The 24892-nt window shown below is 37.1% G+C and overlaps 1 protein-coding gene across 1 annotated transcript in view; it reads left to right on the top strand.

The window, feature by feature from the left end:
• HIP1 (huntingtin interacting protein 1) overlaps positions 1 to 24892 on the top strand; it is a 2554439-nt gene that overhangs the window by 2452763 nt on the left and 76784 nt on the right. The gene's annotated exons all lie outside the window — the stretch shown is intronic.

The following is a 24892-nucleotide window of genomic DNA, read 5'->3' on the forward strand; positions in this document are numbered from 1 at the left end:
TAGGCCTGTATGAAGCTGGATCTGATAGACCTTTACCCTTTTAAGTATTACAGCTACTACTGCTTTCTTCCAGGATGTTGATACCTCTCCTCCTCTTAAAATACTGTTGAACAAAGCTTTCCATATCTTTATCAGTTTTTTCCTCCTAGCTTTCAAACTTCCACAGGAATACCATCTGCTCCTGGGAAATTTCCTATAGATTAGTTATACATCACCATTTTTCTCTCGTCTCCTATCCTAACTGCTAGTAATTGAGCCTTGGCATATTTCATTCTTCCATAAACATTTCCATTTCCATTTGTACCTTTTCCTGATTTCCAAATTTCTCTGCTTTATATATATTTTCATAAAATTTCAGAAATAGTTCTAGTACCTCTACTGGATCTCTGGTTATCTTCCTTGTTTTAGGCTCCCTAAACTTGGCGACAACTCCGTCTATTTTCTGTTGCTTGAGTCATTGTGCTAAAAGTTTTTGTGCATTGGTGTGATCAAAAACAGTTCCTTAACAGTCTATCACACATCATGCATATTATCGAGGTAATCCTTTATTTTCTGGTTAGCATTCTACAATTGTCCCTCCTCTTTGTTTTGTGAATTCCCCCTATTCTGAAATACTTTAGCCTTTGTCAGCCCATCTAAATAATTTTTGTTACTTCTAAGCCAAATCTCTTTTTCTTTTATTTACACTCTGTTTTTAAATGCCACTTTAATTTTATCCCACTCCCTGGCTATATTCTCAGAAGAAATTTCTGTATTCCTTAATAACTCCCAAATAATTTCCTTTACCCATTCCTTGAATTCCTTTCTTTTTAACAGCTAGGTGGGAAAGCGCCACGGTCTCATTTTTATTTCATTACGCTGGATTTTTACTTTATTATTATTGGTGCATGATCCAAAATAGTTGCTGGATGAGTATCTTTCAATTAAATGTAACTGTTCCTGTGAAATATAATTTCTGTCTTGCCTAGGTCAGTCTTTTTACCTTGGGAAATAATGTGTAAATTTATTGTGAACTTCTACTACCGAATTCACATCATGCCAAATATTGTCATAAATTTCTTCACAAATCTACCCTATTTTGTTATATTTTCATTTCTGGCCCCCCGATACATCTTCGCTGCTGCTCAAATTCCAGTCCCCACCTGTAAGTAATATTCCCTGATGAAAGCTGATTATGTCTCCCAGAATTTTCTTAAGCTCCATTATAGCAGTTTTAAGTGAAATATAAATACACGCCGGTATAATCCTCCTCCCTTGCCATAGCCCCGTAGTACTGCAATTCTACCATTATCTTTTTTTCCTATTTTATCATTATTGTAGCTCTTCTTGCAATTAATATAAGTACGCCCCCTTTTCCTTTGTTCCAGATATTCTGTTGAATAATCATCATGAAATCCTTTCTTTATCAAATTTACGTGCTTATTTTTTTCCAAATTTGTCTCCTGTAGCATAGCTGTTTGCACTCTACATTTTCTAATATAGTTCACTTCTCTCAATTTTTGTGTATATCTCTGTGAGACCATTTACTTTGAAAGATGATATAGAAAGTGTTGTCATTATTTTAAGAAGTTACTGTTGCCAGCTGTTATGTGTAACTTTTTGTTAATGTCTGGTTTCAAGCTTTTGTGTTACATACATATACTAATGTCTGGTAGGTTGATCTTTTATACATTTTTGTCTTATCGTATCCATTTGAACCTTTGTCATGCCTTACAAAGTTTTGTTTTAGTAAAAATCCTCAAACAAAAAAATAAACACACCCCCCAGACCACTCCTAAAACCTATTAACTTAATACTAATACACAAAACTATATACATCTTCAAATGTTAAAGTTTAACCTTCCTAATAGGATCAGTTGTCCCAGACTGATGGGCACAGTCGCAGACTTGAATTAACCTGTTAGGAAGATTATCTATGCTAAATTGCATGGTACAGCCTGTGCTTCTACTTCTAAGTGCTGTCTGTTTTTGTCTTATGTTTATTCCTCTCCCAGATTAGAAAAACATTTGAACACTTTCAGAAAACATAATAATCTTGCCATTGAAGGAAATCCATTGAAAGACAGAAGTATTCTGTTTTTGTTTCCCCTTATCAGATTGCCTCCATAGTGACTTGAGAAACAGACACACAGTTACATCTACTACAATGTTTCATTGATTTGCTAGAGGAATATATTTTGTATTATATTTATTGTTCTTTTTTGTTTGCTTCCTCTTGTTACTAGATCAAGCCAAGATCCTTATTCCAGTCATTCCCCTATACAAGTGTAAGAAAAAATCACATCAGTGTTTCATGTATCATGCATTTTAGTCCAGACTTTCTTTTTTCACATTGCGGTACCTACATTTATTAAAGCTGAACAAGTAGGATGAAAGAATGAAAAATAAAAAAATCAGCAGCACCTGTTTACTTTAGTACCACTATTACACTCAAAAATGACTGTGAAATCTTTACTTTATAGCATCCAGGTTTTGTCATGCATTATAAAAATACTACTGTTAAGAACAAAATTTTGTTTCACTTAGTTAACTTTTTCCTTCCTCTTCCCCTCTCCTAAATGTTCTTCTAAACATTAATGGCTTGAAGTAGGGCATAGGTTTTGGGTTTCTACAAGTCTAATAAAGTCATACAAGTACAATATTTCCAGGTTTTCTTGTTCTGTCATGTTTCAGAAATATAATTAATGCTTTGTAATCCCACAGTTATTTGTCAATTTCCAAGTTGCTGGTTTGCTTCCTGTTGATCTTCATCTCCGAAATCCTATGTAGTCTTTGCTCTTCTAATCAACTCTTGTCTTTTTTTCTGACTTTCAAGCATTTTCTGTTGAAACATTGGAAAATGTTTCATTGGCACAGTCTCTCTGTGGTCTTTATTACCAGAAGAACAAGAAGCAGAATCTCCTTCTATTTGATAACTCACTTTTTGTTAGACAAATATTTGTATTTCCTTCTTAACACTTTCTGCATTAAAATGATTTTGACCTTCCAGGAAACAGTATTCTGAAAATAGCTGGATACATAAGCTTGAATCTCATACCTGCTTCTTGACATTCCCTGAAGTTCTTTACTATTAAAGGTCTAGGTTGCTTTCTCATGGCCAGGTTTGGAGCATACACACAATGTGCCTTTTCAGCTAACATCTCCTTCTGTGGAATATCAGTCCAGTTGCTTATTTTTGCTTTCATAAAATTAATGTGGTCTTTTCCATCCAGCATCTCTGGTATAGCAAAAAATCTCAGGTTTTCCCTCTGTGTTCTGTCCTTTAATTCTGTTATTTTTGAAACATCACTTCTTGAGCAGTCTCATACTCAGCCAACCATTTCTTCATTTCAATTCCTGATTTTTGCAGTTTTATCACCTCAGCTGAATATCTGCTTAAAACTTCTCCTATTTTTTTCCAGCCTTTTGTTGTTTGAGTTGAATATACTCCTTCATTGTCTCATGTATTTTAATCAGCTCTGAGTACATTTGACTTATTTTTCCTCTAGATTACTTTGTCATGTCTTACACCAAAGCTGTAGCTTGCATTGCTTTTTGCTGAACAGCTGCAGAATTCTTCCCAGTCAGTTTTCTCCTCACCTTTTCTTTCAGGTTCTGTGAATTTGCTTTTTGCTGTCTTCTTGGTAGTCCACTTACTAGTGCCAGTTAATGAAATTTACCCAAAGGACAAGTTCACTGGCTTACTTTTTTTGAATTTCTCTTTTCACACTGGGATAGCTGAAATTTTGCTGTTACTCTGTGTGGCCATCTTAGAAGTTTAATATGGGTTGCCTTAATTTTAGATTAGGTTATGCCTTTGAGTGCAGCTGTCAAGTCTGGGATATTGCTACTGTCTGGAGAGTTATACTTCATTGCTGAAAATGTACATAGTTTTGTGTGTAAGTTAATAGGGGATGGTATGTTCTGAATATGTATTTAAGTTTTGTGTCAAGGTTTTCATTAATGCTAAAAAGTGTTGAGAAATGTGACTTAGGTTCAATAAGACGTGATACGAAACAAAGGTATAAAAGATCATCCTGCTGAACAGTAGTGCATGCGTGTAAGACAAAAGTTGGAAATACACATTCAATGAAACAGTCGTGTATAAGTGAGAACAAAATCTTTTTATCAGAATGACTACTCTATCATCCTATCTTGGTGTGTAAATGGCCTTACTGGTATAAATAAAAAGGAAAGAGTCTTGAATTGTATTAAGAAAAGCAAAATGCTGCAGATGACACATTTGGAAGAAATGAACATATGACTTTAACAATGAAAGGAATATAGGATGGATATCAAGAACAAAGGAAAGGGGGAGTAATATTGCTTATTGCCAGATGGACACCAATTTTGATAGAAGAAGAAAAAAAAACAATAATAATAGATTTTTGGTGTTAAGGAGCAATTGCCAAGGGAGGAGGATTACGCTAGTGTGTTTTTACATTCCACTAAAAGCTGCTATTATGGAACTTAAGAAAATTTGGGGAGAAATAATCAGTTTTCAGCAGGGAATCTTTTTTTATAGGTGGGAACTGGGACTTGATTTGAAATAGTGAAGGTATATCAGGAAGACCTAGAAGGGAAAATATAACTGAAAAGGGCAGATTTCTGAAGAAATTTATGAAAATATTTGGTATGGAAGGTGTGAATTCACTTGTAACTGTAATAAAATTTAAATATTATATTCCCCAAGGCACAATAATTGGGTTAGTCATGGTAGAATTTTTTGGATCAATGGATAGATCAGTATAAGCATGGTTTAAACATGAAATGGGCCTGTAAGAAGAGGAATTGATGGAATTCATGTGAAAGTTTGAAAGTTAGGAGGGGAGATCAAGATTTGGAAGATTTTGTTTAATAGTATTCTAAAAGAAGGGGAAGCAGCAGCATCTTGGAAAAATGCTGATGTGGCTTTATTATCCAAAGAGGGCAAAGACCCATTAGAGCCAACCTTATATAGACCCATTTCAGTTTTAAACCATGATTAAAAAGTGTTTAGGTGTGTACTAAATAAATAATGTCAATGATCTTGCTCTAATTGATAGATAACAGATCAGTGTGGTTTTGTGGAGGGGAGGCAAACATTTCACAACAGTAACAGATCAGTGATGATCTAGCTGGAAGCAGAATATAAGAAAATACTACTTAGTGGGTCTTGATGCAGGGAAAGCGTTCCACAGAATAAGCTTTGATTTTATGTGTAGGGTCATGGAAACATTTGTATTCCCAGATACAATAACAAGGTAATTAGGAAAATATGTGCAGGATCAGGAGAAAGAATTGAAGTGTGTGTGGTGGGGGTTCATCTCTGATACATTTTGTTTGAACTGAGGAACAAGGCAGGGATGTTCTCTTTCCCATTTATTTACTTTATTTATTTATTGACATTTGTTTACTGGGAAAGTCCACTGGGCTGAACAGAGCCCATTTTCAATGGAGACCCCGGCAGAAAAGCTCCAGTGCAGAATACAACAGAGTTATTACAAAACAAAATATCAACAAAGTGGTTACAATATTTATAGGCGTCCTATCAATAAACAAAGTGGCAGTGAGGTGATTTGAAAGACAAAAGTGAGCAAATTCAAACAATGCCAAAAATATGCAAGTAGAAACAATATTAAAAGTAGCTGGAAAATCCAGTTAGATCAAGCAAGGTACAACGATTTAGTATCTGAAACTGAGTAGAGAGGGAAATAGGAAAGCAGTGACAGTAGAAGTAGATTGAAGCTACATGAGGCTGAGGTTAGTTAGTAAGGTTAAATGAAGTATAGAGGCGTTAGTAATGGTTGAGTAGGTTATCAGGGGCAATTTAAGTGGGGGAAAATATGAATATAGGTGGTTAGCATAGTTAAGAAAGGCAGTATAGGGTATGAGTCTAGGGAAAGGAGAGTTAGGTGATAGCATTAGACAATGGGGAGCAGTTGCATATCCAGTTAGAGAGAAGGTGCTTGTGTAGGACTGTTTTGAATTTAACGGGGTGCTGTTCAAAGTAGATGGAGGAGGGGAGTTTGTTCCACAGTCTGGTAGTAGTCCAGGAGTATAAGAGTGTACCTGCTGAAAGATTAGGTTTGTGAACTTGTAGAAGGTTTTGATTGTCTGATCATAATGACCTAGTGGGGGTGTAAGGGGAGAATGAAGAGCTGAGCGCAAGGCAGTCTTGGGGTTTGAAAATTAGTCTGTGCAAGGTAGATAGTTGATGTATTAGGTAATGTGGGAATTCGAGCCATTGGAGATTTCTTAGGGCAATACAGTGATGGGTTGAGTGATGGCAGTTAGAGGCAAATTTGGCGAGCTTGTAGCACGATTCTAATTTTGGTTGGAGGGAGGACTGAAGATGAGTTAATACTGGAGCACTGTAGGTTTGAGAAGGAAGTAAATAGGAGATGACTAATGCTTGTTTTGTTGATGGGGAGAGGAAAGTATTATGCCTATATAGAAGTCCAAGTTTTTTTTATAGGTTTTAGAGATTGGATATGTAAATCAAATTTTAGATTGTCATCAATTATGACTCCTAAGAGTTTGCTACTAGCAACTATTTCAGTTTTTATTGAGATGAGTGAGAGAATGTTAAAGTCTTGTACATTGATAGAGGTATTTTTTTGGGGGGTGAAAAGCATAAGTTTGGTTTTTTTTTTTTTTTTTTTTTGGCATTTAAGGAAAGATGATTTTTATGGAGCCAAGATTCAACAGTGGAGAAGACTATTTGGATCTTTTGTTGAAGGATACTAGGGTTGGGCACATAGCATACTGTAGTTGAGTCATCTGCATATTGGAATAGGGAGGTGTGTGGTAAAGCTTGGTGAAGGTTGTTTATGAATGTGTTAAATAAAAGGGGACCAAGGATTGAACCTTGTGGGACGTTAGTAGGATTGTGGAGGAAAGGAGAGCTGGATTGCTGCCATTTGGTAGCATGTTGCGTATTAGAGAGACATCTTTTGAACCAGTTAAGAGACTGAGAGGATAGCCCCATGGATGAAAGTTGAGAGAGAAGGTTATCATGGGATATTGTTTCAAAGGCTTTATATAGATCTAGAAATAGAATGGATACTATATAGCCAGAGTCACGGATTTTGTTAATAATATCTTAGAAGGATTTTAGAGCAGTAGAGGTACTGTGCCCAGGATGAAATCCATGTTGGGTTGGGGAGAGGATGTTATTGTTTAGAAGGTACTGGACTAGTTGTTTTTGTGTACACTTTTCAAGAATTTTAGATATGGGGAAAGAAGAGTGATGGGTCAGAAGTTTGAGATATCAGAGGAAGGGCCCCCTTTATGGAGGGGTAGGATGATGGCTTTTTTCCAAAGAGAAGGGAACATAGGATTCTTGGATTGATCTATTGATTAGAATGCTAATAGAATAGGGTACTGCATCAGCAGCAATCTTAAGGAATTTGGCAGGAATATTGTCGGCTGAGTTAGAACAGGGTTTTAACTTTAGTAAGAGTTTTTTTTATACATGAAGTAGAAATAGAGGAGAGATTAAATTTAGTTTGGGAGGGAGGTTTGCCACAGTTTTGCATTGATGAGTTTAGGGATGTGGTATTGGAAGGGAGATGAGAAGAGGAGGAGGAATTGAGGTGATGATTATTGGGTGGAAAGGGGGAAGAAGAGGAGGCGTTGAGGTGATGCTTACTAGGTGGAGGGATGGAAAAGGAGGCTGTAAGATTAGCTATTGTCAATGGTCAATGAAATGCGAGTTAAATCTGGAGGCTATAAGGTCAGGTGATGGGTTGTGGAAGGGGCAGGAGTTGGTTATAGGGCCAGGGTTCAAGAGATTATTGACGGAAGACCAGAAGAGTTTAGGGTTGTTTTTCCTATTTGATTGTACATTCCAGAAGTATTGTTGTTTGTCTTTATGAAGTACTTTTTTTGAAAGGTTACGTAGTTGTTTATACTGGATAAGGTTGGCAGGGTTATCAGAAATTAGCCTTTGCTTCCAGGCTTTAAATTTCTGTAGTAGATTTAGAAAGCCAAGGGGCATGATTGGATTTAACTCTAATGGATCTATTAGGTGCTAGGCTATGGAGAGTATTTATACCCACTGGCAAAGGTAATAAGGGACTTAGAAGGTCAAGGATATAATTGGTTTGGTAATCAAGAGAAATTGGCTTTATTTGCAGATGATGACATTTTGTACTTGATAAATCCAGAAAAGGACATCTCAGTGGTATGGAACATGTTGAGACGGTTTCAAATCTTTTCAGCATATAAAATTAATGAAGATAAAACAAACGGTGTAGCCATCAATGATGTACCCACTTATGACTTGGTTCAGCAATATCCATATTTATACAAACATGATAAAATAAAATATGTAGGAGTATGTATTAAAAAGGCATCTACTGTGGTAGATAAGGATATATGGGAAAAGACTAAAAAGATGATAGAAAAACTGAGAAACTAGAAGCTGTTGTTTATGGATGTGGATTGCAAGATGCAAGCACTGAAAATGTTTGTAGCCTATTTAGATTTTTATAGAGCTAGAGCATATTTTTATCAAACAGAGTAAATGTTGTGGACAACCAGTAATGGAGCTGAGACTTCCAAAATGGCTGCACACTGATCAATAGCTTAACTTCAGCTCTCCCAGTGCGAAAACAGAAACTGAGAAACAACAGCCAGTGTGATATCATCAGCATGAGTAAAATTCAGTTACTGGCTAGTAAGTACACTGGCTGGATGCCAGCAAAGAAGAAACTAAGAAAACCTAAAAGAAAATTAACTTGAAAAATTGAAGAGAACACCAACTGAGAAGAATTCTGCAGCTCTTCAGCAAAAAGCAGGTTAAGCTCCAGTTTTGGTGCAAGACATGGCTTCCAGTAATCCAGAGGAAAAATAAGTCAAATGTGCTCAGAGTATAAACAAAACAATGAAGGAGTATATAAACTCAAATAACAAAAGACAGGGAAAATGGCAGAGGTTTTAAACAGATATTCAGTTGCGCTGATAAAAGTGGAAAAAGTCAGAGGGTGAAATGAAGAAAAGTTTGTCTAAATATGAGACTGGTCAAGAAGAGTAGTTTCAAAAAATAGTAGAATTAGAGGACAGAGTATGTAGGGAAATATGTGATTTTCTGCTGTACCAGAGAAGCTGGAAGGAACATTCTGAATTAATTTTATGAGGCACAAGTAAGTAACTAGAATGGTATTCCATAGTGGGAACTATTAATTGAAAGGGTACACTGTGTGTATGCTTCAAATCTAGCCACGAGAAAGCAGCCAATACCTTTTACTAATAAAGATGCCAGCCTACCAGCAGAAAGAGTTGATCCTGACAAAACTGTGAGAAAAGGGCAAAGTATTAAAAGTTGGAGACAGTAGAATGTTTTTGAAAAATGATTCTGCACTATACACCAGGCAGAAGATACATGTATTCTAATATTCGGAGAATATCAAGAGACAGGTGTGAAATTCAAGCTGCTGTATCCAACTGTTTTGAAAATATTTTTTTTCCTAAAGGATCAAAGTCATTTATTGAAGCAGAACAGGCTAAGGAGGAAATGCAAAAGTTTGTCCTACAAAAAGTCAGCCATGAAGCAGAAGGGGATGTAAATTACTGAAACAAACAGATGTATATTTTTCTTCTTCCTCTTTTCTCTCTCCCTTTTTGTAAATAAATGTAAGCATTACATTGCAAAAAGAGAAGAAAAGCTAGACAAAAGCATATTTAAGTTAATAGGTTGTAATCTCTTGTTGACGTGGGGATAGGGTGTAAAAATACACAGATCATATGTAATGCTGGTGTGTTTTCTCTTACTTTTGCATAGGTGAATGTCTGGCTTAATCTAATAACAAACTTTAAATGGAAACAAGTAAATATGCGAACACTAAATATAATGAAAAGTTTTACTTTAGCAATAAATGTTTCAGCTTGTCTTTCAGGCTGCAGCAGATGACCACATTATTTTTTTTTTCTTGCGTTTCCATGAAGACATGCTGATAATAGGGCAATAAAAGATAGAGCACTGTGTTTTTTCAAGGCTAAAAATTAATGATTTCTGAAAGCTTGTAAGCCATGCACATCTGGAGGAGACAAAGAAAAAAAAAACAGGCACCAATTAGTGTAAGTAGAGGCACAATAAATAATTTAACTTTAATTTCAGATTAAGATCTGTGTTAGCAGCTGTCTGTTTTGCACAAATGTTACTATTAGGAAATTTAAACTTCATTATTTGAATATGTACATAGTTATGTGTGTTTTTATCAGGTTAACAGGCTATATGGGTGTCCTGGGAGTGTGTTTGTGTTTTTTCGTTTATTTTTTTTATATTTTCTGTGATTTGAAACACTGGTGTTTATTGTAAATAGATATTCAGCATTTTCATGTTTTCTATTTTAGTGATTATTATTCAGTATATCTAAGCCTTTCATTGTGGCTGGTCTTTTAGAAAATATTTTAACCTTTGAGAGTAATTACATTTATTTTGTAGCACTGTACTTTCATGCTCCTGAAAGTCTTGCCGCTTAGCCAAACATTACCATTTGTATAAGTATTAATTTTACTAAGAGTAATTGGGTATCCTGATAAGAGTCTTAATGTAGCTGCCTGGTGGCAGTGAATCTACCTTATAGTCTGGATAGAGGTGGTATAGCAGGTAAATCTGTGTCAGCCTTCTCAGATATGTGTGTGTATGTGTGTGAAAATCAAATCTCAGAGTGTGTGTATGAAAATCAAATCTCAGAGAGTGTGTGTGAAAATCAAATCTCAGAGTGTGTGTGTGTCACCTACTTCGAACATGGACACAGAGCACTGATTTCTGCAGAGAGAGAGGTGAAGTTTTATTTGGGGTCTGGAGTGTGCTTCTTGTGTGCTCTTAAGGGAAATTGTGCTTGGTGCAGAGAGTTGCATCTGAAAATAATTGTATGTATTCATATTTGTTTTAAGTGAACATTCCCCGCCGGTGTCAGAGAGAATTGAGGCTCCTTGATTACTGGCCCAGAGGAGGGATGTCACCTATACCAGAATGTATTTATATTCCAGCTAAAACTGCTATTATTGAGCTTTAAAAATGAGAGAAATAATCAACATTCAGCAGGGAATATTACTTGTACGTGGGGATTGGATTTTGACTTGCAACAATGAGGATGTACCTTTGGGCCTAGAGGGGGAAATATAACAAATGTGGATAGATTTCTGTAGACATTTATGAAAATATTTGGTATGAAAGACATTAATTCAGTAGAGAATTTATATATATTATTACAGTAACTGGGCTAGACTAGACAGAAATTATATTTCACAGAAATGTGCATTTAATTGAAAACTTTAACAGACGTCCCATAACTATTTCAGATCATGTGCCAGTAATTACTTGGATATAAATACAGGATAATGAGATAAAGATGAGACACTGGCACTTCCCCAGCTACCTGTTAAAAAAGAGGAATTTATGGAATGGGTAGTAGAAATTATCCATGATTTGTTATGGAAGATAGAAAGTACTCCAGAAGTTATAGCTAGTAGTGGGATAAAATGAAAGTGGAGTTAAAATGAGGTAGAAATAAAAAAAGAGATCTGGTTAAAAAGTAATAAAAATTAGTTATAGGGGCTGGCAAAGGTTGAAGTATTACAAAATAATGAGAATCTCACAAAACAAGAAGAGGCGCAATTGCAGAGTGTTACAGAGAAAATAAGGAAGGACCTGAAAAATATGCATGACTTTATAAAGATTGCTATTAAGCAACTGTTTTTTGATAACTCCAAGGCACAAAAACTTTTTGGCACAATGATGTAGGCAACAGGAAGTAGATAGGGTTGTTGTCAAACTTAGGGAGCCTATAACAAGAAAAGTAACCAGAGATCCTGTAAAGGTATTAGAGATATTTCATAAAGTTTATGAAAATATGTATAAAGCAGAGAAGTGGGGAAATCAAGAAAAAAGCAAAAATGGAAATATTTATGGAAGACTTAAATATGCCAAGGTTAGAGGTAGATGAGGCTAAACAACTAACAGTTAAGGTAGTAGGAGATTAGATAAAAACAGTGGAGTATAATCAACCTACATGAAAGTCTCCAGGAATAGATGGTATTCTGCTGGAGGTTTGGAAGCTAGGAAAGAAGAAATTTAAAAAGGGCTGGAAGATTTTAACAGTATTTTAAAAGGAGGGGGAGGCACCAGCATCCTGGAAAGAACTGTCTTGCCTGTAATACTAAAGACGTTAGACCCATGTGATGCAGCACTTCATATAGGCCCATTTCTCTTTTAGACCATGATTATAAGGTGTTTATGTCTATAATTGCTAAAGGAATGGCAAAGGTGATGCCAGTGTGGTTTTGTGGAGGGAGTCAAACATTTTACAACATTAATAGAACAATGATGATCCACAGGGAAGCAGAAGGTAAGAAAATACCACTGTTACTGCTGGATCTAGATATATAGAAACCATTCAACAGAGTAAGCTGGGATGTTTAGTAAGGCAATGGAAGGATATGCATTTCTGAGTTTTCCTATTAAAATATCGGCGTAGCATTGTACGCCTATGAACTATTCGAACTACAGATGTTTGAATAGTTCATGTGTGTGCAAGCTGCGTAATCGAATGGTATATTTGCTAATGTACTGTGCATAAATGGGATGTTAGGTGTAGGGGTTAGGGAGTTACGGCAAGGGTGGCATTGTTAATGCCGTAAATTGTTGTTGCCAACATTTTCAGCATTAACAGCTGATTTTCGACATTAGGGCCGTTAGGTTATGGGTACTTTCGGCGAAACAATTCACTGTTAAGTACCGTTTTTATTCTAAACTTAGACATTTTAATAGTAAACCCATTTCTAATATAATAATAAGATTAATTAGGAGGATATATGAGGGATCGGCAGCAAAAATCTAAGTGGGGAGTATTCCTGTCTGTTGTGTCTGAATGGAGGAACCTTTGTTATTTGTGTTATATTTAGAAACTTTGGCAAAGGAAATAAGGGACTCAGGAATTCAAGGATGTAATTTGTATAGTATTCAAGAAAAGTTGGCTTTTTTTTTGCAGATATTATTTTGTACCTGATGGAACCAGGAAAGAACATCTCAGTGTTGGGGAGCATTCTGAGACAGTTCCGTTTTTTTTTTTGAGAAATAAAATTAATAAAGATAAAATAAAGGGTATAACTACAAACTACATACCCGCACATGAATTGGCTCAGCAATACCCATATTTATGGAAACATGGTGAAATTAAGTATTTATGAATATGGATTTAAAAGGATTCTGTTATGACATAAGGATGTGTGTGAAGAGACTAAAAAAATAATACAAAAACAGAGAAACTGGAAGCTTTTGCCTATGGATATGAATAGCACGATACAAGCAGTAAAAGTGTTTTTAGTCCATTTAGTTTTATTCACAGGTCCATCATATTTTTATCAACTGGATAAGTTGTGGGAAGTAAAAAAGAGTTGAATGATTTTATGTGGGAGAGGATTGAGGGCAAGAGTGAAGTGGGATAAGTCCTTCCAATAGAACAAGGAGGTTTAGGATAACCTGGTTTGAATGGATATTTTAGAGCTATACAGTTAAGGCTGTTATATGTAACACTAGCAGAAAGCTACAGTTAAAAGTAAAATGGGATGATGAAGCATGGGGATAATTCAAGAAATAGGGAAAGAATGGAAAATTGGATATAGATCCTTAAATAGAATAACAAAAGTCATACAGAATATTATATTCATAAAAGAGCAAAAAGTATACTAAGAAGTAAACTAACATGAGCATGGAGAAAAGAGATTTTGCCAATAGGGATGACTGCAATTAGGAATGTGGAGAATAGGCAAGAGAGAGGGCTGGAATTTACTGGAAGACATTAAAACAAAAAACAAGTTATTGGGAACAAATAATCAGAGAGGAAAATATATTGGAATGGGAAGAGGCCAAGGAGATATTTATATTGCAGGCTAGTAATTGCCTTCCCTGTTGGGGACTGATATCAAAGTAAAGAGAAAGGGATATGGAAATCCTTAATGAAAGACCTGCACTGCTTGAGTTTTTAATTAAATCTAGAACACAAGCTGCTGTTAAAAAGGGCTAATTAGTGGAGCATGTGAAATATTGCACAACAGCTATAGGAATTGATCATAAGAGGTCAGAAAATCCTGGAAAGAGAGTTTAGATATGCATTTCACAAAAATACAATGGAAGAACATATGCATGGCTCCCAAATATGCAACAAAGTGTTTGCATAGATACTTTTATATTCTAAGACTCCAAAGAATTTTTCCTCCAGTAGATGGCAAACGTTGGAGGTATAACTGGGAAGAAAGAGGTAACTGAGTGCATATCTTCTCTGAGTGTAATGAGTTGGCAGAGTATAAAAAGATCCCTTCAGAGTACCATGTAAGGAATACTGGGCAAACAAATGTGTGTAATTAAGGAAATTATTTTTTTTTTGAGCTGGGATACAGGATTTGAAATGTTTAGACATAGTAAGGCCTTGTTAAGGTTAATTCTGGTGGCTGCTAAAAAAGCCCTTACTAGAAAATGGAAATTGAAATCTAAAACAATTATATATTAAGTGTGAAATATTTTAGCAGAGGTAAAATAACAGGAAGTGGAATGCTTAGAAAAAGGAAAGAGCAAATTACTTAGAAGCAGATGGAAATTGTGGGAACAATACTTGCAAAAATGTTTTAGAGGAGGAAAGAGGTTTAAGAGAAGGTGGGAATTGAGCTTTATGTAATGTTATTTTGATTACAATATATGATATATAATGTTTATAAATGTGACCTTGTTAATACGGTTTGATTACTTTTATATAAATTTAAGTTTTTCTGTGCCACAAGTCCCAGTAGAAGAAGTTGGTTTAGGATTACCTGATTTGAAGGGCAATTGGAGTGCAACCCAGTTACACCTCATGTACATAGCACAAGCAGAAGGTTATAATTCAAAGTGGAGAGGGATGATGAAGGGAAGGTAGGGGTTCAAGAAAAAGAGACTGGGATTTTGGATGCACATCTTTCAGGAGAATAACCAACACAGTACAGAATATTATATCCATAAAGATGCAGAAAGTATTCTAAGAATAAAGTCAACACATGAATGGAGAAAGAAGGTTTTGCCAGTAAGGATGACTACAAATATAGGTACAGGAAATAGGCAGGAGGGGCTGGGGCTGTTACTTACAGGAGAAAACTGGCAAAAGAACCATATATCGGGCGCAAATAACTGAAAAGGGAAAGGTAACAGAGTGGGATGAGGCTAATGAGAAGTTTGGAATGCAGGTTAGAAACTGACTTTCATATCAGGGATTAATATTAGAGTATAGGCAAAGAGAAAGGGATAGGGGAGACCTAAATAAAAGACTTGGTCTAGTAGAGTTTTTAACTGAATGTAGTATGGAAGCTGCTGTTAAAAAGGGGATAATTAGTACAGCATGTAAAATATTGCATGATAAGTATAATTGATTATTGGAGGTTAGAAAAGATTGGGAAGAGAGATGGGAAAAACAATTTACAGGGACAGTTGGAGGACATTTGTATGGCTCTTAAGTTCGCAACAAGTCCAGAAGGTTTAGGTTTTTTTGCTTGGAAGTGTTTGCTTAGATTTGTATACCCCTAGTAGACTTAAGTGAATTCTTTTTTGGTAGATAGCAAATGTTAGAGGTTTGACTGGGGAAATAATTGGCAAACTTAAAAAAAATCCCCTACTTAGTACTCTATCAGAAATTATTTAGTGAGAAAATGGCTGTAACTAAGAAAATTACTCTCTTGAGATGAAACACAGGATTGAATTATCTAAATATAGTAAGGCCTTATTAAGTTTAATTCTGTTGGCGGCCAAAAAAATAGAAAAGGGAAATTAGAATTTAAATCAACTGTATTTGAAATACTGAATATTGTAAAAAAAAAGATAAAGGAACTAGACGATGGATCTTTAGAAAAGGGAAGAAGCAAAATACATGGAAATAAAAGGAGTTTGTGGGAACAATACATGCAGAATAAAATACTGCATGATAAGTATAGATTATTGCAGGTTAGAAAAAAATAATGTTCAAGGGGAGGAGGAGTAGGGTTTAAGGGAGGGCAGGAATTGAGTGATTTATGTAATGCTGGATTGAAAGATAGTTGTTTTAATACCTTAATTAATCACTTAAGTCATAGGCAGACACACTGATTAACAACTTAAAAACTAATTGACAGCTGAACTTCATCTCTCTTAGTGTGAAAAAAGACGTGATAGAATAAGGCCAGTAATTCTACCTATTTTAGTAAAATTTAGTTACTTGGCTAGTAAGTACACTGCCTGGATGCCAGGAAAGAAGAAACTTACCCTAAAAGAAAATTAACTATCAAAGTTGAAGCTAGAACACTGACTGTGAAGAATCCTGCAGCTGTTCAGCAAAAAGCAGTTCAAGCTCCAGCTTTGGTCAAGAGATGATTTCCAATAATTTAGAAAAAAATAAGGCAAATGTGCTCAAAGCTGATTAAAATAAATGAAACACTGAAGGGTATATTGACTTGAATAAAAAGGCTGGAAAATAAGAGGCACTAAACAGCTCTTTAGATGAACTTATAAAACTGCTGAAATCAGAGGTTGAATTGAAAGAAAGGCTTGCTAAGTATGACACTGTTCAAGAAGAGCCGTTTCAAAAATGGTGAAGTTAGGGGACAGAGCGCACAGAGAAAAACCTGAGATTTTCTGCTGAAACAGAGAAACTGGAAGGAACTTACTGCATTAATTTTATGTAAACACAAATTAATAACTTGACTGTTATTCCACAGCATGATTTTTAATTGATAGAGCATGTAGTATGTATGCTCCAAAGCTAGCCATGAGAAAACAACCAAGACCTGTATAAGTAAATATGACATCATGGCAGCAGAAAGAGTTGGCCCTGACAAAACTGTGTCAGAAAGGCAAAAATATTAAAAATGTGAGACAGTAGAGTGTTTATGGAAAATTATTATTCATTGTACACCGAGCAGAAGAGGAGCAAATGTATGCCAGAAATCAGGAAATGTTGAGAAGCAAGTATGAGATTCAAACTGTTGTATCTAGCTGTCTTCAGAATATTTTTCCTTCAAGATGAAAGTCATTTTTTTTGATTGAGAAACAGGCTAAGGAGGAAATAAAAAAGTTTCTTCAACAAAAACTGAGCCATCAGTAAGAAAGGGACTCTTCTTCTCATTTTTGTGGTAATAAAGCTCATAGAAAGACTGCCAGTGAAACATTTTCCAGTGTTCCAAATGAAAATGCTTGAGAGAAAGAGCGAAAAAAAGTACAGGAGTTGACTAGAAAAATCAGGAGTACCTTGGACTTGAACCGAAGTATGGAGATGAACAGGAAGAAGACCAGCAACACTGAAATTAGTGCATAAATGTGAGACTTAAAGCATCAGTCACATTTGTGAAATATGGCTTTACAAGAAAAAGTGATGGAGAAAGATTGGATTTTTGTTGACTTTGTTAAACTTGGAGTCACTGACAAGCTTATACCCCACTTCATGTTGATGTCTTGAAGGACACTAAAAGGAAAAAGAAAAACAGAAAAATGAACTGTAAGTAAATTAAAAGTTATGTACTCATTATAACTAGGCATTTGTGTTGTCCATTTTCATTTTTCCTCAACCCTTGGGTTCGGATCCAGTCCTCTGATCTGACTCAGCCACATACTCCAGACTTCGGATCCAACTCTTGAGCTCCTCCCTCGACCCATAATGCCTTGGCCCAATCCCATTACCTCAGACCAAGTTTGCTGCCATTAGTCCCATATAGATAGACAGTCAGGGATAGTTGACAGAGAAAAGAAAGGGATCCAACCCCGAATGGTTGGTCCTAGGGGTCTCACCAGAAAGTTGAAGGATGGGAATGGATGGAAAGAAAGTTGAGGAAGAATGAAAATAGACAACACAGATGCGTAGCTCTGTTGAGTATTTAACTTTTAAATCTGATGTCCTTTTCATTCTTCCTCAACCCATGGGACAGAGTCTCCAGCTACATTGATCTTGTGTGGCCCTCTTGGAAGGATATTTCGGAATACCACTGAACCAAAGGCGGCTCTGTTTTTAGAAATTATAACCAGTTTGTAATGAGTAACAAAGCTATGAGCACTGGACCAATGCGCTGCTCTGCAGATATCATCAGTAGATGTTCTAGACCAAAAGGCAGATGAAGCAGCCATGGATCTGATTGAATGAGCCTTGGGTAGTTTGGATAAGGCCATACCTTGTTGAGAATAAATCCAAGAAATACTGTCTGTAATCCATTTGGCTAGAGTGACTTTGGAAATTGGCAAACTTAGTCGTTGGTGAAAAAGAAGCAATTAGTTGATCTGATTTTCTCATTTGTTTTGTCTGTGAAGATAACATCTTAATTGTCTATGTACATCAAGGAGATGAAGCATATACTCTCCTTCATTTGAAAAATTTGGAAAGAATACTGGTAAATGAATGGACAAATTAATTTTATTTTCAGAAGCCACTTTGGGTAAAAAAGAATGATTTGTCCATAAGGTAACCCTAATTGTATGGAAGATGATGTAAGGAGTTTTTCAGGAAAGTGCCTGGAGTTCAGATATCCTCTTTGTGAAAGCAATGGCTACCAAGAAAACTGTTTTCCGTGAAAGGAATTTTAAATCAGTTTTATTTGAAGGTTCAGAGGGTTTCTGAGTTAGACCTTGTAGCACAATTTTGAGATCCAAGGGAAGTAATATATCCTTTATTGGTGGTCTGAGAAGAAAAATGCCTTTTAGAAATGTTTTACATAATTTGGAAGAACCCAAGGAATAATTTATGTGTCCTGTGTGAAAATTAGAGATAGCTGCTAATTGCAGCTTAATCACAGAAAAACTAGCTCCTCCTTTAAAAAGGGTTGATAAAAATTCAAATACTGCAGAAACTGGAGCAGAGATAGGGTCAGTCTCATTACTCAAAGCCCAAAGGGAGAATCTTTTCCACTTGCTCTTGTAAACCTTCTTAGCAGATACTTTTTGTGAAGCCAAAATAATTTTATGTACAGGAGAGGAAAGCCTGGGCTGTCTAACCATTAGTGGAAGTGAAGAAACCATGCAGTTAGTTTGAGGGCCTGGATGTTGGATCCCTGATGGGTGAGAGAAGACATGTGGAGATGGCTCCAGTATCAATGGAGGATAACAAAGGTGAGACCATAGGAAGGGGAACCATACCCATTGAGGCCAGAAGGTGACAATGAGGATGACTGATTTCGTAAGCAGACTTGATTTCTGCAGAAATCAAAGGAAGAGGGGAATAAGCATTAAGACCAGAGGGCTAAACATGAACTAGAGCATGTCTCAGTGACTCCCCATAAGGAGAGATAAAAGCAAAGTACCTGCTGCGCTTGTTGTGGGGAGATGCAAAGAGGTCACATCAAGGTCGGCCCTAATGACAGAAGATCCTTTCTTACACAGATTAATTGAGAGACCACTTAAGAGGCATCAGGATGAATCTGCTTAATTTGTCGACTAACACATTGTTTTTTTCCCAGGATGTGCATTGCAGCTACAAAGCAGTCTGATGAGACTGCCCATTCCCACACTCTCATGGCCTATTTGCAGAGGGGATAAAACTGGCTTCCTCCTTGTTTGTTGATGTACCCGACCATAGACATGTCAGTCTGAATTGCAATGGTCCCTAGAGGAAGAGCATCATGAAATTCCTGCAACACAAGTCAGACTGCTCTCATCTGTATTGCACTGATACGGAGATTGGTCTCTTGGAGGCAGAACATGCCTTGGACCATCCTTCCCTGGAAATGCCCCCCTCCACATCCCAGTTGTGAAGCATCCATTGTCAGTGTGGCCATTAGAGACAGCAAAACAAAAGGTCGACCTAGGAGAATGTCATCTAATTGAAGCCAACAGTGAATATGCCATTTGCAAATTGGAGTTAGCTTGACTGGAAAGAATAGGGGTTGATGCAGAAAGGACAACTGAACACCTAGTGTTCATTGAAGGACATGCACAAAGAAATGTGCCAAGGGAAGTAATACAATGGCTGCTGCCATAGATCCTAGTGCTTGAAGACCTGATCTTGCTGGAAGGGATAATTGGCAAATAAGCAGATGAACCTGATTCCTGATAGATATGCAGTGATGTGGTAGAGAGGCTACCTGTGCTGCTGTATCCAGAAGTGTACCAATGAACTCTATGCTCTGGACTGGTGTAAGATTTAATTTGGTATAATTTATTGTTATCCCTAGTGACTGGCAAATCTGAAGCAAATAGTCCCTGGACTGTAGGAGAAAATGTGTTGAGGGGGTGGTGAGGAGCTAGTCATCCAGATATGGAAATACTCTGAATCCTTTAAGTTTCAGATGAGCATCCACCACTGCCATGCATTTGGTAAACACCCTGAAGGCTGTGGCTAGTCCAAAGCACAGGGCTCTGAATTGCTAGTGACTGGCTCCTAGCCAAAAGTGTAAGTATCTTTGGAAGCATCTGTCTATTTTGATGTGATAGTACACATCCTAAAGACGTGTTGAGCGCATCCAGTCATCCTTGTGAAGCAATGGTAGTATGGACTGTACCGTGACCATTCTGAACATCAACTTCTTCACATACTGATTCAGTTTGCTTAGATCCAAAATTGGTCAAAGGTCCTCTGTCTTCTTGAGCATTACAAAAAGTGTGAGTATGTTCTGAACCCTATTTGGTCTGATGGAATCTTTTGGATAACTCATTTTTATAGCAGCTTTTGAATTTCTTTTGCTGTGTCTTCTTATTGGGTGGAACATTGAGAAGTTTCTTCCTTTTATGAAAAGAAAGTTGGAAAAATGAATGAAATAGCCTCTGGACATTTAGCACTCCAGTATTTTTTGTTATATATGCCCAGGCTTCTGGGAGCAGGGATAATCTTCCCCCAACTGGTTCCAGTGATGGACAGTCGGATAGCATATCAGGAGTACTGAAAGGGTCTGTCTGGAAAGGAATCTCAGAAACCCTGGTTCTGTGGGCTTCCTCTGCCTCTAGGTGATGTTTCCCATTAGAATTTCCTTCTCTGCTTCTGGAGGACTTGTCCCCACATGGAGCTTGGAAAGGTCTCAGATTTTCAGAACCATATTTTCTTACTGCCTTTCTGATTCTTGGAAGACTTCCGTTGAGGGGTAGAAAATGTTATTCCCACAGCAGACATAGTATTTCCATCCTGTTCGCTGCAGGTAAACATTTCTTTTACTGATGGCCCAAATAGGGATATGCCATCAAAGGGAGCTTGAAAAAGATGTCTTAAAAGGCTCTGCAAAGTCACATAGCTGCATCCAGGATGTCTCCTTATGATAGTACTTGAACCACCTGCTTGTGAGGTGCCTTCAGCTGTGTGAGAAATCAACCTCAGTGAAGCATTTAATGTAGACAAGAGAGTGGCCAGCTGCAAGGATGCTGTTTTGAAAACCATTGCAGACATGGACTCGAAGAGTATTGGATAGCTCTTAGGTCAAATCTCTCTGAAGTCTTGTGAAGTGTACCAGGTAATTATGAGACCTCAGGGCAAAGGTTGCTGAGGCAAAGACTTGCACTCCAAATCTGACCAATGCTCAGACTCCCTGTTTGGAGGATGGGCAGAAGAGCTCTGTTCTGCTAGCTCTTTCTTGGTTGGTGATGCCACCACCATAGCATCAACCAAGACTCCTTTGCTCCAGTGGGGTCTGTCTTTTGGAGGGGAAAGAACTTGTCGGGTCTCTTTGGTATAGGTTTGACAGTATCTGGTTCCTTCCAAGCCCAGTGGGAATCTAAATCAATGAGTTCATCTGGTGGGTAAGGTAACCCAAGATGTAGATGGGCCAGAACCAAAAATTTCCAAAACTACCAGTTCTTCTGGAGAGTTGTCTTTGGAAGACCAGCCACCTTTTTGTCTAAGGATCTCTAAAATGTCTCCTAAGGAGATGTCATCTGGTGGCAATCTGGAGAACCTTCTCATTCATCAAAATTATCCTCCATGAGAGACTACATTGGGGAGCCTGTCTCTCCTCTTGCATGTTCTGTTCCAATCCACTTCCCCCATGGGATGTTCCGGGGAGGTATCGTAAGAGAGGAGAAGTTCCTCTTCCTGAACAGACTTGACACTTATTGGAACTGGCTTCCCTGTGGAGTAGGTCTGATTGACTCAAAGCTTGGAACTGATGAGGGAAAGTGGGTAGGATCCGAAAAATCAGAAGGCGGTTCTGTGGATAGAGAAAAGGCCCTTTCCATGCTCTCAAAGGTAGACAGAACTGGAGAAGCCTCAATCAGCCAAGCTGGAGACAAAGCTCCCAAGGAAGGCTGAGCTCGACCACCGTGTGATCTGTGCCTCAGGGATGGAACTGTAGACCCAAACTGGCCAGGGCCGAGGCTCCAAGGGTCAGGGACAGATCTGACAATAACAGAGTAGATCCCGGCCCCACTGATCCAACGAGGACACTTCGGCTCCAGAACCCATTACAGTCTGACCAGTCAGGGACCCTGTCACAGTGGAAAAAGAAATCTTATTTGGATCCAACTTTGGACCTCTCAAGGATTTCAGATCAGACTGTGAACTTCTTGAGGATTTCAGATCCTAGGCCTCCAAAACAACTGGACGGATCAGAGAAGGAGAAAGAACAGTGTAGAGTAATGCAAAGAGGCTCACTGATCCTATAGGGGATGGAGCCTGTATGACCCCCCCCCCCAATCTGGATCTGAACTCTGAGAAAGTTTAGCATCATCCTATCCATATCCACTTCTGACAAAATTCTGGAGGACCTGGAGGATGTAGTGGATGGAAGTCTTGGATGTCTCTTAGGAGTTTGTAGTAAAAGGGACAACAGTGTAGTAGATATAGGTTTAGTTGTATACTCCGTTGTATGACAGCTTTGTAAGGTGCCAGGTTTTGGAGCCGAGGACCTAAGATCCGAAAAAGACGCCATAGGACTTGCCAATATTATTATCAGATCCAAAGATTTCAGATCAGAAAGTTTCAGATTTGAAGTTCAGATTGGATATGAGATGTTACAGAGTTTGAGTGAAGGCTCCAACGAAGACCTGGGGACTTCAGCAGGAAGCATTTTCTTTGCTCATACGGAGTAGATTTGTCCTCTTCGGGGGGGGGGTTGAGCCCTTGAAGATGTGGCAGTAGATGTCTCTCTAATAGCAGTTTGTTGTGTCAGTTAGCCCAAGACCATTGGATTAAAAGTTTAAGAAATTGAACAGTTCATGTATAAGTGACTGGATCCTAGGCAATAAAAAACTCCTTGTGGGTATCCAAATTCAGGATCTTATGCCCTCAGGAAGTGCATCTCTTGAAACCTGTCACTTTGTCTGATTTGGTAGAGAAAAACACCAAGAATATAGGCTACAAATGTAACTCAATGAAAAGAAAACAGTCTGCTTTTTTTGTATATGAGGGAAGGCAGATGGAAAAGAATTACCAACAATTGTAATTTAAAAAGATTACCTTGATTAAATGGTAACTGCGGTGGTGGTGCTGCAGTAGCAGTAAGGCATTGTCCTGTTCGATTCTCAGCTAAAGCATCTTCTGTGTGGAGACATGCATGAATGGGCATACCTTCGTTGAAGGTTGTGCGTCAGGGCTGGCAACTCGGCACATAAAAATTTACTGCCAGTCATTAGCGGACCGGAGTTCCGCTGTGGTGACCCCTAACCGGGAAAAGCTGAAAGACGCAACAACAACCTTGATTAAATGGTAAATAGAATACCAGCTATGGTAAGAGAGAGAGTACTGTATATACATATTTATATATATATATATATATATATATATATATATATATATATATATATATATATATATATATATATATATGTGTGTGTGTGTGCGTATGTGTGTGTATATATATATATATATATATATATATATATATATATATATGTATACAGTAGCAGTTCTAACACCAGTAAAAGCTAAGGAGAATTAAAATAAACAGTCTAAGACAGAAAAATAACTTTTGAAAGTAGAATAAAAGGATTAACTCACAAATACTATAAATCAGCTTGAGAGAGGAAACCTGTATCTAAGCACAATGGTGGCAAATGAGATCTGAGGTAATGGGAATGGACCAAGGCATTATGGATAGAGGGAGGAGCCCGGGCATTAGATCTGAAGTCTGGAGTATGCAGGTGACTCAGATCCAAGGAGTGGATCCAAATCCATGGGTTGAGGAAGAATGAAGAGGACAACATCAGATGGAATTTTTGTTCTTAATAGTATTTTTGTACAGCATTTCATGATATAAATTGCATGTTGTATAGTGAAGCATTTCAGTGATTGTTGCACATGAGAAAGATACTAAAGTAAACAAGTACTATTTTTTCTTTTTTTAGTTTCGGGAAATGTGGGTATTACAATGTAAAAAGAGAAGAAAAGAGAAGAAAAGCTGACAAAAGCACATACAAGTTAATAGGGTGTATGTTTTCTTTTAGCTTTGTGTAGCTGAATGTCTGGATTAATGTCATTGGCTTAATTTACTGACAAGTTTTTATCTAAGCAAGTATTTTTTTTAATAACAATCCACAGTGTTATGAATAGTTTCCTTTAGCAAGTAAATGTTCAGTTTGAGTTGAGAGAAATGTAAAATTAAAAGGTAAAATGGCATGCAGCTCATTAAAAAGTAAAGTTTTAAATTATAGGGAGTGAATAAGAGCAGCTTTTCTGGTAATTGAATACTTCAACGTGTTTTTCTGGAACAGCATATAGTTTAGTTTTATTTAAAGATATCCAGTGCACTTTTTCTTAAGTCTAAAAGGTAATGTTTTCTGAAAGTTTTTTTTTACATCTGGGAGGGGAATAAATATAAGGCAGGAGCATACAGCAATAATTGTAAGTAGGGAGTGCAAGCTGTAACATGCACTTTGTCATGGATAACCTTAACTTTAGGTAAGTTAATGCCTGTGATGCAGCTGTTCATTTAGGACAGTTTTCCCTATCAGGAGAGTTATACTTCATTATTTGATGATATACATATTTGTGTGTTATGGGGGTGTGCTTTTTTCTTCTTTTCTTTG

Source organism: Protopterus annectens, chromosome 13.part0, assembly GCF_019279795.1.
Source record: "Protopterus annectens isolate FY-2018-M chromosome 13.part0, PAN1.0, whole genome shotgun sequence".
Taxonomy (NCBI): Eukaryota; Metazoa; Chordata; order Ceratodontiformes; family Protopteridae; genus Protopterus; species Protopterus annectens.